Source organism: Malus sylvestris, chromosome 1 (genome assembly GCF_916048215.2).
Source record: "Malus sylvestris chromosome 1, drMalSylv7.2, whole genome shotgun sequence".
In the NCBI taxonomy this organism is placed as follows: Eukaryota; Viridiplantae; Streptophyta; class Magnoliopsida; order Rosales; family Rosaceae; genus Malus; species Malus sylvestris.
Genome location: NC_062260.1, coordinates 16,794,298 through 16,810,586, shown reverse-complemented (window position 1 = coordinate 16,810,586; position 16,289 = coordinate 16,794,298). Strand labels below are relative to the sequence as shown.

At 38.8% G+C, this 16,289-nt stretch overlaps 4 long non-coding RNA genes across 9 annotated transcripts; all 4 read right to left on the bottom strand.

Annotated features, from left to right (window-relative positions):
• Window positions 1-98: 98 nt before the first annotated feature.
• LOC126617919 (uncharacterized) lies at window positions 99-16,288 on the bottom strand. Of its 6 annotated transcripts, none has more exons than XR_007621640.1 (4): window positions 15,897-16,288; window positions 15,586-15,814; window positions 8,086-8,144; window positions 99-305 (listed from the first exon to the last, which is right to left on the bottom strand). It is a non-coding gene; the product is annotated as an uncharacterized LOC126617919 (long non-coding RNA). The 6 variants fall into 6 exon arrangements; XR_007621597.1 differs by lacking the exon at window positions 8,086-8,144 and adding an exon at window positions 1,343-1,401; XR_007621646.1 differs by lacking the exon at window positions 8,086-8,144 and adding an exon at window positions 14,829-14,887 and having other exon boundaries at window positions 15,897-16,287.
• LOC126618115 (uncharacterized) lies at window positions 1,598-4,052 on the bottom strand. Its single transcript, XR_007621647.1, has 2 exons — window positions 2,411-4,052; window positions 1,598-2,328 (listed from the first exon to the last, which is right to left on the bottom strand). It is a non-coding gene; the product is annotated as an uncharacterized LOC126618115 (long non-coding RNA).
• On the bottom strand, window positions 8,341-10,795 carry LOC126618159 (uncharacterized). The gene is made up of 2 exons (XR_007621648.1): window positions 9,154-10,795; window positions 8,341-9,071 (listed from the first exon to the last, which is right to left on the bottom strand). It is a non-coding gene; the product is annotated as an uncharacterized LOC126618159 (long non-coding RNA).
• LOC126618207 (uncharacterized) lies at window positions 11,848-12,867 on the bottom strand. Its single transcript, XR_007621650.1, has 2 exons — window positions 12,481-12,867; window positions 11,848-12,416 (listed from the first exon to the last, which is right to left on the bottom strand). It is a non-coding gene; the product is annotated as an uncharacterized LOC126618207 (long non-coding RNA).
• Window position 16,289: the final 1 nt, after the last annotated feature.

Here is a 16,289-nt window from a genome sequence, read left to right as displayed (position 1 = left end):
ACAATAAAAAAATTCAAACATTTTGATTGAATAAATGGATAAAAACTATGTAAAAATAAGAAATAATAAATGGCAAAAGAATGTATCCATAGTGTTAAAAAAATTTGGTACATTTCATGACACACCCCGTCCCGAAGGAGGGCATGCTGGCCGTCACGTGAGAGTGACGTAACCATTTGCACAGTACGGAAGCTTTAAGATACAATTTATAAGTTGATACACCCGAAGGTGAGTCCTAATTTTGTCCAATCTGTCAGAACACCGTCGAATTCCTCGTAGTCACCACACCTTTGTGATTCCTGAACCTGGAGGGGCGCAAAACCAAAATTGAGTGGGTCAGTAAAACAATTCTTTTTCCAAATCCAACATTTCTCAAAACGTTGTAACCCCTCTCCGTAAAACCTGTATATTTTCCCAGAAATGTAAAATATAAATATACATATATATTCTCAAGACTTCAAGTCGTTAACTCAACATTTTCATAACAATTATGCCATGCCACATCATCTCAACATTTCTCATATTAATTATGCCATGCCACATCATCTCAACAGTAATAAGGTATGAATGCATCAACATAATCATATCAGGTGCAAGAAAGTAATCAACCGTAGGCCCTCTAATAGCCCTGTACGGTTGAACCTAGAGCTCAAAATCTATCATTATCACTCTACCGGAGTCACCTCTGTGACCCGTCCGGCCTTCTGCACACAAGTTACGCTCTAGTGCTTCTCATAAATCATCTGTGCACATAATCTAAGGTCACCCACCAGTCGGAATCTCACTAACACTCTCGCGACTGGTCTGTCGTACCCACTCCGCGTGGACTGTACGACTAGCATCTACTTGGATCCAAGGCGAGCGTGCGATGCGGTGAATACTATAAGCACTAAACCATGGTGCAGGATTTGAGCTCAATATATATCATCATCATCATAACAGTAATTAAATACTCATCTGTGCGTCCACCGCACCATTTCATACATATGCATCATAAATCAATTCTTACCTGTGCGTCCACCGCACCAATTCATACATATTCATCATAAATCAATTCTTACCTGTGCGTCCACCGCACCAATTCATACATATGCATCATAAATCAATTCTTACATGTGCGTCCACCGCACCAATTCATACATATGCATCATATATTAATTCATGCATGGCATTTCAACTCACATTTCTATATACTTTTCATATCAATTCTATGCATGGTATTTCACTTCCCGTTTTTCCACATAACTCATATGCATTTCATTTTAAACATATTTTCATTTCAATTCAATTTCTGGGAAACGTCAAGTATATATATATACGGAAAACAAAACTGCCCACTCACCTGGAGTTCGTCCAACAACTCCCTAGCACCACACATCAAGGCGTCATGACGATCGCCGCCTAGAATAGTAATCAAATCCAGGCTCAGAATTCATATCGATAGAATACATAACTTATATAAAATACGTCACTACGTTGATCGATCCGGAAGATCTGCCACTCAGATTTTAAATCCATAACTTCCAGAGGTCCACATTATACCTCTAGGACAACATCCTAAAATTTCATTACCATCCAACGGTCGGATCTCCGTCAATTTCCAAAACTAAGTGACGGTTAACATTTTATATTATGGACTTACAATTCCAATTCCGGAAGATCCGTAACTCGGATTCCCAATCCGTAAGTTCCAATAATCCTCAAATATTACGTATTACAACGTATCAAAGTTTGGTGACGATCCAACGGTCGGATCATCAATTCACATTTTCACCTAAATGTGAAAACTATAAAACGTTATTTGAACACCTAACCAACAATCCTCAATAACTTTCTCATACGGTGTTCAATTTAGGTATATGAATATACCACAGTGATCTACTCGACGTCACGGACGTCGACATATTTTTAAAATAATTTTATTTTTATTTTTTATTTTTACTGTAGCACCTTCTTCTTCCTTGGGTCGCCGGACTGGTTTTTCCGGCGGCCGTTTTCCGGGCAGTTTTTCAAATTGCCATAACTTTGTCATTTCTCAACGAAATCAAGTGATTCAAAAACGAAAGTTGTAGCCCTTGAAGAGACAAAGAGAATGGTACCTTGCACAACACCTAGTTCGCGGTGGTTTGGCCGGAAACTGCCTCGAAAGCCTCGGAGGTCGCCGGAAACTCGACTCCTAACTCGCCCGGGATTCTCCGGAAAACGCCTCGAAAGCTCCGGCCAAACTTTGAACTTGTCGATCTCCGTGTTCTTACGTCCAAAAACTTCCAACGAAGCACTCCGAGCTTCCTTGGGACCTTACTAAACTCGCTATGATCTTGTTTTAGCCTAAAACGTAACCAATTCAAAGCTCATGAACAGTGTCATCTCACGGCAACTTTAGAACTAGGGTTTTCGAAGTGAAACTCACCTGAAATTGGTATCCCCGTGCTCGTGAAGTCCCCAGGATCACGATGGTGGTCTTAAATGGAACGTTGGTACAAGATTGTGGTGGTTCTTGGTGGTTGCCGTGAGTTCGAGAGTAAGAGAGAGAATGAGAGAGTTTTCAGAAAAGAATAAGAGAGAGAGAGAGAGTCTGGAATGAAAGAAGAAGAGAGAAGAAAGGTTACGGGTTTTAGGGAGGGAATTCAGGGTAGGAGGCCCTACCTAAGTCCAAGCACAAATTAACACATACAAATATAAATCTAACCCTAGTTTAGGATCTTAAAGTAAAACAAATGTCATACATTTACACACCTTAATCCCGTTTAAGGTCACATTGGTCATCTCACGTCCTCGGAATTAATAATTCCGGGACGGGCTGTGACAATCTCCCCTCCTTATAGAATTTCGTCCCCGAAATTCCAATCACCAACCAGAACATCAAAACTCATAAAATAGTCTCGGATACATAACTCTCATCCGTTCTTTTGTCTCCCATGTAATTTTCTACTGAATGATTTCCTTCACAAAGCTTTTACTACTTACTCTGTCTTAATTCTTAGGACCTTCTTTTTCCAATCCAAAGTCGACATTAGTTCCTCACCAATCAGATCCGGCTTAATTCTCAATAGTTGCACCAAAGTCCCATGTAACGACTCTGCCACTTAGTGACAACGCATCGAACACAAAATACATTATGTGCCTTAGCCAATTCTGAAGGCATCACAAACTTGTATGCAACTTTATTGATTCCTTTAGTGAAAAGAAAAAAAAAAATGGTCTGATGTGTCTAAATCTTATCTTGTCTCTTTTCCAATTCTCGTCATTTCTGTTCGCGGTGAATTTTCCAAAAATATCAAACCATTTACCTTACACACTCGATTAGTGGCATATCCATCTGTTGATCTCTTTTGCCATTCCTGGTTACTTCAGGTTAACTTAATCACCTGAATACTTTGAGGAGACTCATCCATAGTCTCAGGGTCTACTAAAACTCTTTCTTGATCGAATCTTTCTCTACCTAGAAACATTCCATTCACAAGTCATCAAAAACCGACTCACGTGACACATTTCATGGTCCTTATGGCGTTACTTCGGAAACTGCACAACCAACATACTTAAGAAACTTAGCAGTTCCGTAATCCAATTCTCTTTTCCATAAAACAAATTAGTAATGTTGCACTGTCTGGGAAAGGTTGTTACTCAACACTGGAGTAAATGTACTAACTTGTTACTTAACAAGTATAACTTCTTCTCGATCTTCCATTCTTAACTTTACTTTAGTTAGTTTCCAATCCACAAGAAGATAATCTTGGCAAACGTGCCAGACATTAATCTTACTGTAGTCTTCTCGCCAAGTGCTTGAGCTAGAACAAACTTTACGATCACCCTGATCGTACAATCATGTTCATTAAGCAATACAATTCACTTTCGCTGCCTCATATCAAAATCCTTCCAAGTAATGGATATTGAAGACTTTTTGGATTCGTAAAAATCTTGCATTCTTACCAAATATAATGCCTTCATAACTTCACAGCAAGAATGGTAATCATGACTTCCAAGTCACCCGTAGGGTAATTCATCTCATGAGGTTCCATTTATCGTGAAACGTATGCAATCACCCTAACATTTGCATCCAATACCATTCAAGAAACATCACTAAAAATTTATGATTACCATTATTCTCTGGGATTACTAAAATACGTGCATGAGTGAGGAAATACTTCAGTTGTTGAATCCTTTGCTCACAATTTCCTTCCCACTCATACATAACCTCCTTTCTCAACAGTCTCATCAATGACAAAACAATGACTAAAAATTCTTTCACAACCATCCAAAATAGCCTGATAAGTTAAGAATTTCCGAATCTCAATTATGGCTTGTGGTTGTTCCAATTTCTCAATTCTGCCGCCTTTTAAGAATTCATTTGAATACCTTAAGCAGATATAACCAATCTCAGAATGCCACTTGATTCATCCAACATTCGCATTTGCTAAACTTAGCATACAACCAACGTTCTCTTAATCTTTGCTTCACCGACTTAATACGTTTACATGCTCTGCTCTAGGCTTAGAGTATACCAGAATATCTTCAATGAAAATGATATCTATTTATCAAGGCATTATTGGAATACTTCATCCAATAACTCATAAAACAGCATGAGTATCCATATAGCATCACCAAACTTCATAAAGACTATAACGAGTCCAGAAAACCATCTTATGATCAATGTCACTTATAATATTCAATTGGTAGTAACCAGATCTCAATTCAATCTTTGAATCTTCGCAATTACTTCTGAGCTGGTTAAATAAACATCAGTACATCACCATGGATAACGGTTCTCAATCGTTACCCGACTCCATTGTCTATAATCAATGAACAGTCTCAAGATCCATTTTTCTTCCTCACCAACAAACTGGGCTCCTCAAAAGTGTTGTACTAGGTTGAATAAAACTTTTATCAACCAATTCTCTCAACTGAATTTCCAATTCCCTTAACTCATCCTGAACCAATCTCCAATATAAATTTATACCTGGCAACAAATCAATAATGAACCTCATATCTCTGCCTGAAGGCAATCCAGGTATACTTTCAAGGAAGACATCAAGAAAAGTCTAACTCTTTCGACATTATTCACACTACTCCAAACAACATCATTTAGCACCACATGAGCTAAGTATTTTTGACAGCCTTTCGAAAACAATCTCTTTGCTCTCACAGCATAAATAACAGCCTGACTCAATCCATTTTGCATACTTACAAAAGTAATCTTTGTTCATCCAGATCGATGGAAAGTACTGGTTTCCCATAACATTTCGTCTTGTCACAATTATAACCAACCAATCTAATGGAACAGAATTAACTGATACAATATATATTCTATTATTATTAAGCATTCCAAATAAGTACAATACTAACATAAAATAATCTACCGGTTTGCTTGCTTAACGAATCCACGAATGAGTTATTAATATTACGGTCTGCAGCCCGCAATACTGATAAATCATCGTTGTCTCGATAAGTAGGCAACCACTCTCAAAGATATAACATTACTATTTTGTCACTCAATGCAAAATACATACACTCATCTCAACTACATTTATTTACTACTCTCAAGGTAATAACATACATAATAAGAAATATATCAGCCGAAGTCAACTAGAATGATCAATACGACTGATTCAACTCTTATCTCAATAATACGTCGGCCGGATCCACTCCGCGTGGTCGGTACGGCCGAGCCTATAACTCACCAATTTCTCATGTGTCAATCGAATCCACTTCTCATGGTCTGTACAGCTGAACATATAACTCATCAAATCTCTCTGTACTCACGGTCAATCCGACCAAACTACTAAGTCCATAACTCTGCTGAATCGACACTATGATATCATGGAAAATTATTGAGTACAACTGATTCTAGGGACGATTCACAATTCTGTGTCCCCTCTGTTCACATAAACACATTCATTAATTTCACACTTCCCAAAGTGTTAATTTTGTACCTGCTGCACAAAGTACATTTCCTTTACTCGAGACACCTTGTCTCAAATATCTGGGATTACCAGTATATCCATCACTTTTATTCTGACCAGCGACATTAAAACCTCAGCTGGAAAAATTAACTCTAGCTTCACTTCTTTCGAAGCTCTGAATCTTTCTATATCCTTGATATGACGAATCATTAACTTTATCGTCTTCTTTTAATTCCTATTCTTTTCTTATTCTTCTTTATTCTCGTTGCTCATGTTCTCAGAGTCCTCAAGGCTCAACAACATCTTGTATACTCCTGGTAAGAAGTACAATGGATAGTGGTCACCCAAAATACCACTTCCCTTTTTGCCACCCAGCTTAAAACAACATAACACCTCCACCAAATTAACAACAATATCTGGATGGAACGAGGCAAGTCTGAAAACTTTCTATAATATCCCTCGATCATCACCTTCCTTGTCTCATATTTGTAAACTCTTGTTTACTACCATCGATAAATGCCGGAGGGATAAACTTTTCCTTTAAACAAGTCCTTAAACAATTCTCAATCGACTGATTCCTCTGGTGACAACAATTCATACTCCTGTTTCCACCAGGATACAAATTCATAACCAAAACCAGGTAGTCGTCTCGACCCCTTGTCAGAAGGAAATTTCCTTTGACTTGCATAACCTGAAACATCTTTTCCAAATGGTTAAACCGTTACTTCGCTCCCTCAGGTTCATCATTTCATAAGGTGATTCAAATTCAACTCATAACCCGTCTTAAAATGTCCATTTTGATAATATACCGAATCACCATAATAATAGTTTCCCCCAACCCGCTAAATCGGAGACTAAGTTCCTCTAACTACGTGGTTTGCTACGAGGCGGTGTAGTTCTGACAGAATTCACTAGAACTTCTCAAAATGTCCAAGATTGCAACCATGCTCTGATACCAACTGACACACCCCGTCCCGAAGGAGGGCATGCTGGCCGTCACGTGAGAGTGACGTAACCATTTGCACAGTACGGAAGCTTTAAGATACAATTTATAAGTTGATACACCCGAAGGTGAGTCCTAATTTTGTCCAATCTGTCAGAACACCGTCGAATTCCTCGTAGTCACCACACCTTTGTGATTCCTGAACCTGGAGGGGCGCAAAACCAAAATTGAGTGGGTCAGTAAAACAATTCTTTTTCCAAATCCAACATTTCTCAAAACGTTGTAACCCCTCTCCGTAAAACCTGTATATTTTCCCAGAAATGTAAAATATAAATATACATATATATTCTCAAGACTTCAAGTCGTTAACTCAACATTTTCATAACAATTATGCCATGCCACATCATCTCAACATTTCTCATATTAATTATGCCATGCCACATCATCTCAACAGTAATAAGGTATGAATGCATCAACATAATCATATCAGGTGCAAGAAAGTAATCAACCGTAGGCCCTCTAATAGCCCTGTACGGTTGAACCTAGAGCTCAAAATCTATCATTATCACTCTACCGGAGTCACCTCTGTGACCCGTCCGGCCTTCTGCACACAAGTTACGCTCTAGTGCTTCTCATAAATCATCTGTGCACATAATCTAAGGTCACCCACCAGTCGGAATCTCACTAACACTCTCGCGACTGGTCTGTCGTACCCACTCCGCGTGGACTGTACGACTAGCATCTACTTGGATCCAAGGCGAGCGTGCGATGCGGTGAATACTATAAGCACTAAACCATGGTGCAGGATTTGAGCTCAATATATATCATCATCATCATAACAGTAATTAAATACTCATCTGTGCGTCCACCGCACCATTTCATACATATGCATCATAAATCAATTCTTACCTGTGCGTCCACCGCACCAATTCATACATATTCATCATAAATCAATTCTTACCTGTGCGTCCACCGCACCAATTCATACATATGCATCATAAATCAATTCTTACATGTGCGTCCACCGCACCAATTCATACATATGCATCATATATTAATTCATGCATGGCATTTCAACTCACATTTCTATATACTTTTCATATCAATTCTATGCATGGTATTTCACTTCCCGTTTTTCCACATAACTCATATGCATTTCATTTTAAACATATTTTCATTTCAATTCAATTTCTGGGAAACGTCAAGTATATATATATACGGAAAACAAAACTGCCCACTCACCTGGAGTTCGTCCAACAACTCCCTAGCACCACACATCAAGGCGTCATGACGATCGCCGCCTAGAATAGTAATCAAATCCAGGCTCAGAATTCATATCGATAGAATACATAACTTATATAAAATACGTCACTACGTTGATCGATCCGGAAGATCTGCCACTCAGATTTTAAATCCATAACTTCCAGAGGTCCACATTATACCTCTAGGACAACATCCTAAAATTTCATTACCATCCAACGGTCGGATCTCCGTCAATTTCCAAAACTAAGTGACGGTTAACATTTTATATTATGGACTTACAATTCCAATTCCGGAAGATCCGTAACTCGGATTCCCAATCCGTAAGTTCCAATAATCCTCAAATATTACGTATTACAACGTATCAAAGTTTGGTGACGATCCAACGGTCGGATCATCAATTCACATTTTCACCTAAATGTGAAAACTATAAAACGTTATTTGAACACCTAACCAACAATCCTCAATAACTTTCTCATACGGTGTTCAATTTAGGTATATGAATATACCACAGTGATCTACTCGACGTCACGGACGTCGACATATTTTTAAAATAATTTTATTTTTATTTTTTATTTTTACTGTAGCACCTTCTTCTTCCTTGGGTCGCCGGACTGGTTTTTCCGGCGGCCGTTTTCCGGGCAGTTTTTCAAATTGCCATAACTTTGTCATTTCTCAACGAAATCAAGTGATTCAAAAACGAAAGTTGTAGCCCTTGAAGAGACAAAGAGAATGGTACCTTGAACAACACCTAGTTCGCGGTGGTTTGGCCGGAAACTGCCTCGAAAGCCTCGGAGGTCGCCGGAAACTCGACTCCTAACTCGCCCGGGATTCTCCGGAAAACGCCTCGAAAGCTCCGGCCAAACTTTGAACTTGTCGATCTCCGTGTTCTTACGTCCAAAAACTTCCAACGAAGCACTCCGAGCTTCCTTGGGACCTTACTAAACTCGCTATGATCTTGTTTTAGCCTAAAACGTAACCAATTCAAAGCTCATGAACAGTGTCATCTCACGGCAACTTTAGAACTAGGGTTTTCGAAGTGAAACTCACCTGAAATTGGTATCCCCGTGCTCGTGAAGTCCCCAGGATCACGATGGTGGTCTTAAATGGAACGTTGGTACAAGATTGTGGTGGTTCTTGGTGGTTGCCGTGAGTTCGAGAGTAAGAGAGAGAATGAGAGAGTTTTCAGAAAAGAATAAGAGAGAGAGAGAGAGTCTGGAATGAAAGAAGAAGAGAGAAGAAAGGTTACGGGTTTTAGGGAGGGAATTCAGGGTAGGAGGCCCTACCTAAGTCCAAGCACAAATTAACACATACAAATATAAATCTAACCCTAGTTTAGGATCTTAAAGTAAAACAAATGTCATACATTTACACACCTTAATCCCGTTTAAGGTCACATTGGTCATCTCACGTCCTCGGAATTAATAATTCCGGGACGGGCTGTGACAATCTCCCCTCCTTATAGAATTTCGTCCCCGAAATTCCAATCACCAACCAGAACATCAAAACTCATAAAATAGTCTCGGATACATAACTCTCATCCGTTCTTTTGTCTCCCATGTAATTTTCTACTGAATGATTTCCTTCACAAAGCTTTTACTACTTACTCTGTCTTAATTCTTAGGACCTTCTTTTTCCAATCCAAAGTCGACATTAGTTCCTCACCAATCAGATCCGGCTTAATTCTCAATAGTTGCACCAAAGTCCCATGTAACGACTCTGCCACTTAGTGACAACGCATCGAACACAAAATACATTATGTGCCTTAGCCAATTCTGAAGGCATCACAAACTTGTATGCAACTTTATTGATTCCTTTAGTGAAAAGAAAAAAAAAAATGGTCTGATGTGTCTAAATCTTATCTTGTCTCTTTTCCAATTCTCGTCATTTCTGTTCGCGGTGAATTTTCCAAAAATATCAAACCATTTACCTTACACACTCGATTAGTGGCATATCCATCTGTTGATCTCTTTTGCCATTCCTGGTTACTTCAGGTTAACTTAATCACCTGAATACTTTGAGGAGACTCATCCATAGTCTCAGGGTCTACTAAAACTCTTTCTTGATCGAATCTTTCTCTACCTAGAAACATTCCATTCACAAGTCATCAAAAACCGACTCACGTGACACATTTCATGGTCCTTATGGCGTTACTTCGGAAACTGCACAACCAACATACTTAAGAAACTTAGCAGTTCCGTAATCCAATTCTCTTTTCCATAAAACAAATTAGTAATGTTGCACTGTCTGGGAAAGGTTGTTACTCAACACTGGAGTAAATGTACTAACTTGTTACTTAACAAGTATAACTTCTTCTCGATCTTCCATTCTTAACTTTACTTTAGTTAGTTTCCAATCCACAAGAAGATAATCTTGGCAAACGTGCCAGACATTAATCTTACTGTAGTCTTCTCGCCAAGTGCTTGAGCTAGAACAAACTTTACGATCACCCTGATCGTACAATCATGTTCATTAAGCAATACAATTCACTTTCGCTGCCTCATATCAAAATCCTTCCAAGTAATGGATATTGAAGACTTTTTGGATTCGTAAAAATCTTGCATTCTTACCAAATATAATGCCTTCATAACTTCACAGCAAGAATGGTAATCATGACTTCCAAGTCACCCGTAGGGTAATTCATCTCATGAGGTTCCATTTATCGTGAAACGTATGCAATCACCCTAACATTTGCATCCAATACCATTCAAGAAACATCACTAAAAATTTATGATTACCATTATTCTCTGGGATTACTAAAATACGTGCATGAGTGAGGAAATACTTCAGTTGTTGAATCCTTTGCTCACAATTTCCTTCCCACTCATACATAACCTCCTTTCTCAACAGTCTCATCAATGACAAAACAATGACTAAAAATTCTTTCACAACCATCCAAAATAGCCTGATAAGTTAAGAATTTCCGAATCTCAATTATGGCTTGTGGTTGTTCCAATTTCTCAATTCTGCCGCCTTTTAAGAATTCATTTGAATACCTTAAGCAGATATAACCAATCTCAGAATGCCACTTGATTCATCCAACATTCGCATTTGCTAAACTTAGCATACAACCAACGTTCTCTTAATCTTTGCTTCACCGACTTAATACGTTTACATGCTCTGCTCTAGGCTTAGAGTATACCAGAATATCTTCAATGAAAATGATATCTATTTATCAAGGCATTATTGGAATACTTCATCCAATAACTCATAAAACAGCATGAGTATCCATATAGCATCACCAAACTTCATAAAGACTATAACGAGTCCAGAAAACCATCTTATGATCAATGTCACTTATAATATTCAATTGGTAGTAACCAGATCTCAATTCAATCTTTGAATCTTCGCAATTACTTCTGAGCTGGTTAAATAAACATCAGTACATCACCATGGATAACGGTTCTCAATCGTTACCCGACTCCATTGTCTATAATCAATGAACAGTCTCAAGATCCATTTTTCTTCCTCACCAACAAACTGGGCTCCTCAAAAGTGTTGTACTAGGTTGAATAAAACTTTTATCAACCAATTCTCTCAACTGAATTTCCAATTCCCTTAACTCATCCTGAACCAATCTCCAATATAAATTTATACCTGGCAACAAATCAATAATGAACCTCATATCTCTGCCTGAAGGCAATCCAGGTATACTTTCAAGGAAGACATCAAGAAAAGTCTAACTCTTTCGACATTATTCACACTACTCCAAACAACATCATTTAGCACCACATGAGCTAAGTATTTTTGACAGCCTTTCGAAAACAATCTCTTTGCTCTCACAGCATAAATAACAGCCTGACTCAATCCATTTTGCATACTTACAAAAGTAATCTTTGTTCATCCAGATCGATGGAAAGTACTGGTTTCCCATAACATTTCGTCTTGTCACAATTATAACCAACCAATCTAATGGAACAGAATTAACTGATACAATATATATTCTATTATTATTAAGCATTCCAAATAAGTACAATACTAACATAAAATAATCTACCGGTTTGCTTGCTTAACGAATCCACGAATGAGTTATTAATATTACGGTCTGCAGCCCGCAATACTGATAAATCATCGTTGTCTCGATAAGTAGGCAACCACTCTCAAAGATATAACATTACTATTTTGTCACTCAATGCAAAATACATACACTCATCTCAACTACATTTATTTACTACTCTCAAGGTAATAACATACATAATAAGAAATATATCAGCCGAAGTCAACTAGAATGATCAATACGACTGATTCAACTCTTATCTCAATAATACGTCGGCCGGATCCACTCCGCGTGGTCGGTACGGCCGAGCCTATAACTCACCAATTTCTCATGTGTCAATCGAATCCACTTCTCATGGTCTGTACAGCTGAACATATAACTCATCAAATCTCTCTGTACTCACGGTCAATCCGACCAAACTACTAAGTCCATAACTCTGCTGAATCGACACTATGATATCATGGAAAATTATTGAGTACAACTGATTCTAGGGACGATTCACAATTCTGTGTCCCCTCTGTTCACATAAACACATTCATTAATTTCACACTTCCCAAAGTGTTAATTTTGTACCTGCTGCACAAAGTACATTTCCTTTACTCGAGACACCTTGTCTCAAATATCTGGGATTACCAGTATATCCATCACTTTTATTCTGACCAGCGACATTAAAACCTCAGCTGGAAAAATTAACTCTAGCTTCACTTCTTTCGAAGCTCTGAATCTTTCTATATCCTTGATATGATGAATCATTAACTTTATCGTCTTCTTTTAATTCCTATTCTTTTCTTATTCTTCTTTATTCTCGTTGCTCATGTTCTCAGAGTCCTCAAGGCTCAACAACATCTTGTATACTCCTGGTAAGAAGTACAATGGATAGTGGTCACCCAAAATACCACTTCCCTTTTTGCCACCCAGCTTAAAACAACATAACACCTCCACCAAATTAACAACAATATCTGGATGGAACGAGGCAAGTCTGAAAACTTTCTATAATATCCCTCGATCATCACCTTCCTTGTCTCATATTTGTAAACTCTTGTTTACTACCATCGATAAATGCCGGAGGGATAAACTTTTCCTTTAAACAAGTCCTTAAACAATTCTCAATCGACTGATTCCTCTGGTGACAACAATTCATACTCCTGTTTCCACCAGGATACAAATTCATAACCAAAACCAGGTAGTCGTCTCGACCCCTTGTCAGAAGGAAATTTCCTTTGACTTGCATAACCTGAAACATCTTTTCCAAATGGTTAAACCGTTACTTCGCTCCCTCAGGTTCATCATTTCATAAGGTGATTCAAATTCAACTCATAACCCGTCTTAAAATGTCCATTTTGATAATATACCGAATCACCATAATAATAGTTTCCCCCAACCCGCTAAATCGGAGACTAAGTTCCTCTAACTACGTGGTTTGCTACGAGGCGGTGTAGTTCTGACAGAATTCACTAGAACTTCTCAAAATGTCCAAGATTGCAACCATGCTCTGATACCAACTGACACACCCCGTCCCGAAGGAGGGCATGCTGGCCGTCACGTGAGAGTGACGTAACCATTTGCACAGTACGGAAGCTTTAAGATACAATTTATAAGTTGATACACCCGAAGGTGAGTCCTAATTTTGTCCAATCTGTCAGAACACCGTCGAATTCCTCGTAGTCACCACACCTTTGTGATTCCTGAACCTGGAGGGGCGCAAAACCAAAATTGAGTGGGTCAGTAAAACAATTCTTTTTCCAAATCCAACATTTCTCAAAACGTTGTAACCCCTCTCCGTAAAACCTGTATATTTTCCCAGAAATGTAAAATATAAATATACATATATATTCTCAAGACTTCAAGTCGTTAACTCAACATTTTCATAACAATTATGCCATGCCACATCATCTCAACATTTCTCATATTAATTATGCCATGCCACATCATCTCAACAGTAATAAGGTATGAATGCATCAACATAATCATATCAGGTGCAAGAAAGTAATCAACCGTAGGCCCTCTAATAGCCCTGTACGGTTGAACCTAGAGCTCAAAATCTATCATTATCACTCTACCGGAGTCACCTCTGTGACCCGTCCGGCCTTCTGCACACAAGTTACGCTCTAGTGCTTCTCATAAATCATCTGTGCACATAATCTAAGGTCACCCACCAGTCGGAATCTCACTAACACTCTCGCGACTGGTCTGTCGTACCCACTCCGCGTGGACTGTACGACTAGCATCTACTTGGATCCAAGGCGAGCGTGCGATGCGGTGAATACTATAAGCACTAAACCATGGTGCAGGATTTGAGCTCAATATATATCATCATCATCATAACAGTAATTAAATACTCATCTGTGCGTCCACCGCACCATTTCATACATATGCATCATAAATCAATTCTTACCTGTGCGTCCACCGCACCAATTCATACATATTCATCATAAATCAATTCTTACCTGTGCGTCCACCGCACCAATTCATACATATGCATCATAAATCAATTCTTACATGTGCGTCCACCGCACCAATTCATACATATGCATCATATATTAATTCATGCATGGCATTTCAACTCACATTTCTATATACTTTTCATATCAATTCTATGCATGGTATTTCACTTCCCGTTTTTCCACATAACTCATATGCATTTCATTTTAAACATATTTTCATTTCAATTCAATTTCTGGGAAACGTCAAGTATATATATATACGGAAAACAAAACTGCCCACTCACCTGGAGTTCGTCCAACAACTCCCTAGCACCACACATCAAGGCGTCATGACGATCGCCGCCTAGAATAGTAATCAAATCCAGGCTCAGAATTCATATCGATAGAATACATAACTTATATAAAATACGTCACTACGTTGATCGATCCGGAAGATCTGCCACTCAGATTTTAAATCCATAACTTCCAGAGGTCCACATTATACCTCTAGGACAACATCCTAAAATTTCATTACCATCCAACGGTCGGATCTCCGTCAATTTCCAAAACTAAGTGACGGTTAACATTTTATATTATGGACTTACAATTCCAATTCCGGAAGATCCGTAACTCGGATTCCCAATCCGTAAGTTCCAATAATCCTCAAATATTACGTATTACAACGTATCAAAGTTTGGTGACGATCCAACGGTCGGATCATCAATTCACATTTTCACCTAAATGTGAAAACTATAAAACGTTATTTGAACACCTAACCAACAATCCTCAATAACTTTCTCATACGGTGTTCAATTTAGGTATATGAATATACCACAGTGATCTACTCGACGTCACGGACGTCGACATATTTTTAAAATAATTTTATTTTTATTTTTTATTTTTACTGTAGCACCTTCTTCTTCCTTGGGTCGCCGGACTGGTTTTTCCGGCGGCCGTTTTCCGGGCAGTTTTTCAAATTGCCATAACTTTGTCATTTCTCAACGAAATCAAGTGATTCAAAAACGAAAGTTGTAGCCCTTGAAGAGACAAAGAGAATGGTACCTTGCACAACACCTAGTTCGCGGTGGTTTGGCCGGAAACTGCCTCGAAAGCCTCGGAGGTCGCCGGAAACTCGACTCCTAACTCGCCCGGGATTCTCCGGAAAACGCCTCGAAAGCTCCGGCCAAACTTTGAACTTGTCGATCTCCGTGTTCTTACGTCCAAAAACTTCCAACGAAGCACTCCGAGCTTCCTTGGGACCTTACTAAACTCGCTATGATCTTGTTTTAGCCTAAAACGTAACCAATTCAAAGCTCATGAACAGTGTCATCTCACGGCAACTTTAGAACTAGGGTTTTCGAAGTGAAACTCACCTGAAATTGGTATCCCCGTGCTCGTGAAGTCCCCAGGATCACGATGGTGGTCTTAAATGGAACGTTGGTACAAGATTGTGGTGGTTCTTGGTGGTTGCCGTGAGTTCGAGAGTAAGAGAGAGAATGAGAGAGTTTTCAGAAAAGAATAAGAGAGAGAGAGAGAGTCTGGAATGAAAGAAGAAGAGAGAAGAAAGGTTACGGGTTTTAGGGAGGGAATTCAGGGTAGGAGGCCCTACCTAAGTCCAAGCACAAATTAACACATACAAATATAAATCTAACCCTAGTTTAGGATCTTAAAGTAAAACAAATGTCATACATTTACACACCTTAATCCCGTTTAAGGTCACATTGGTCATCTCACGTCCTCGGAATTAATAATTCCGGGACGGGCTG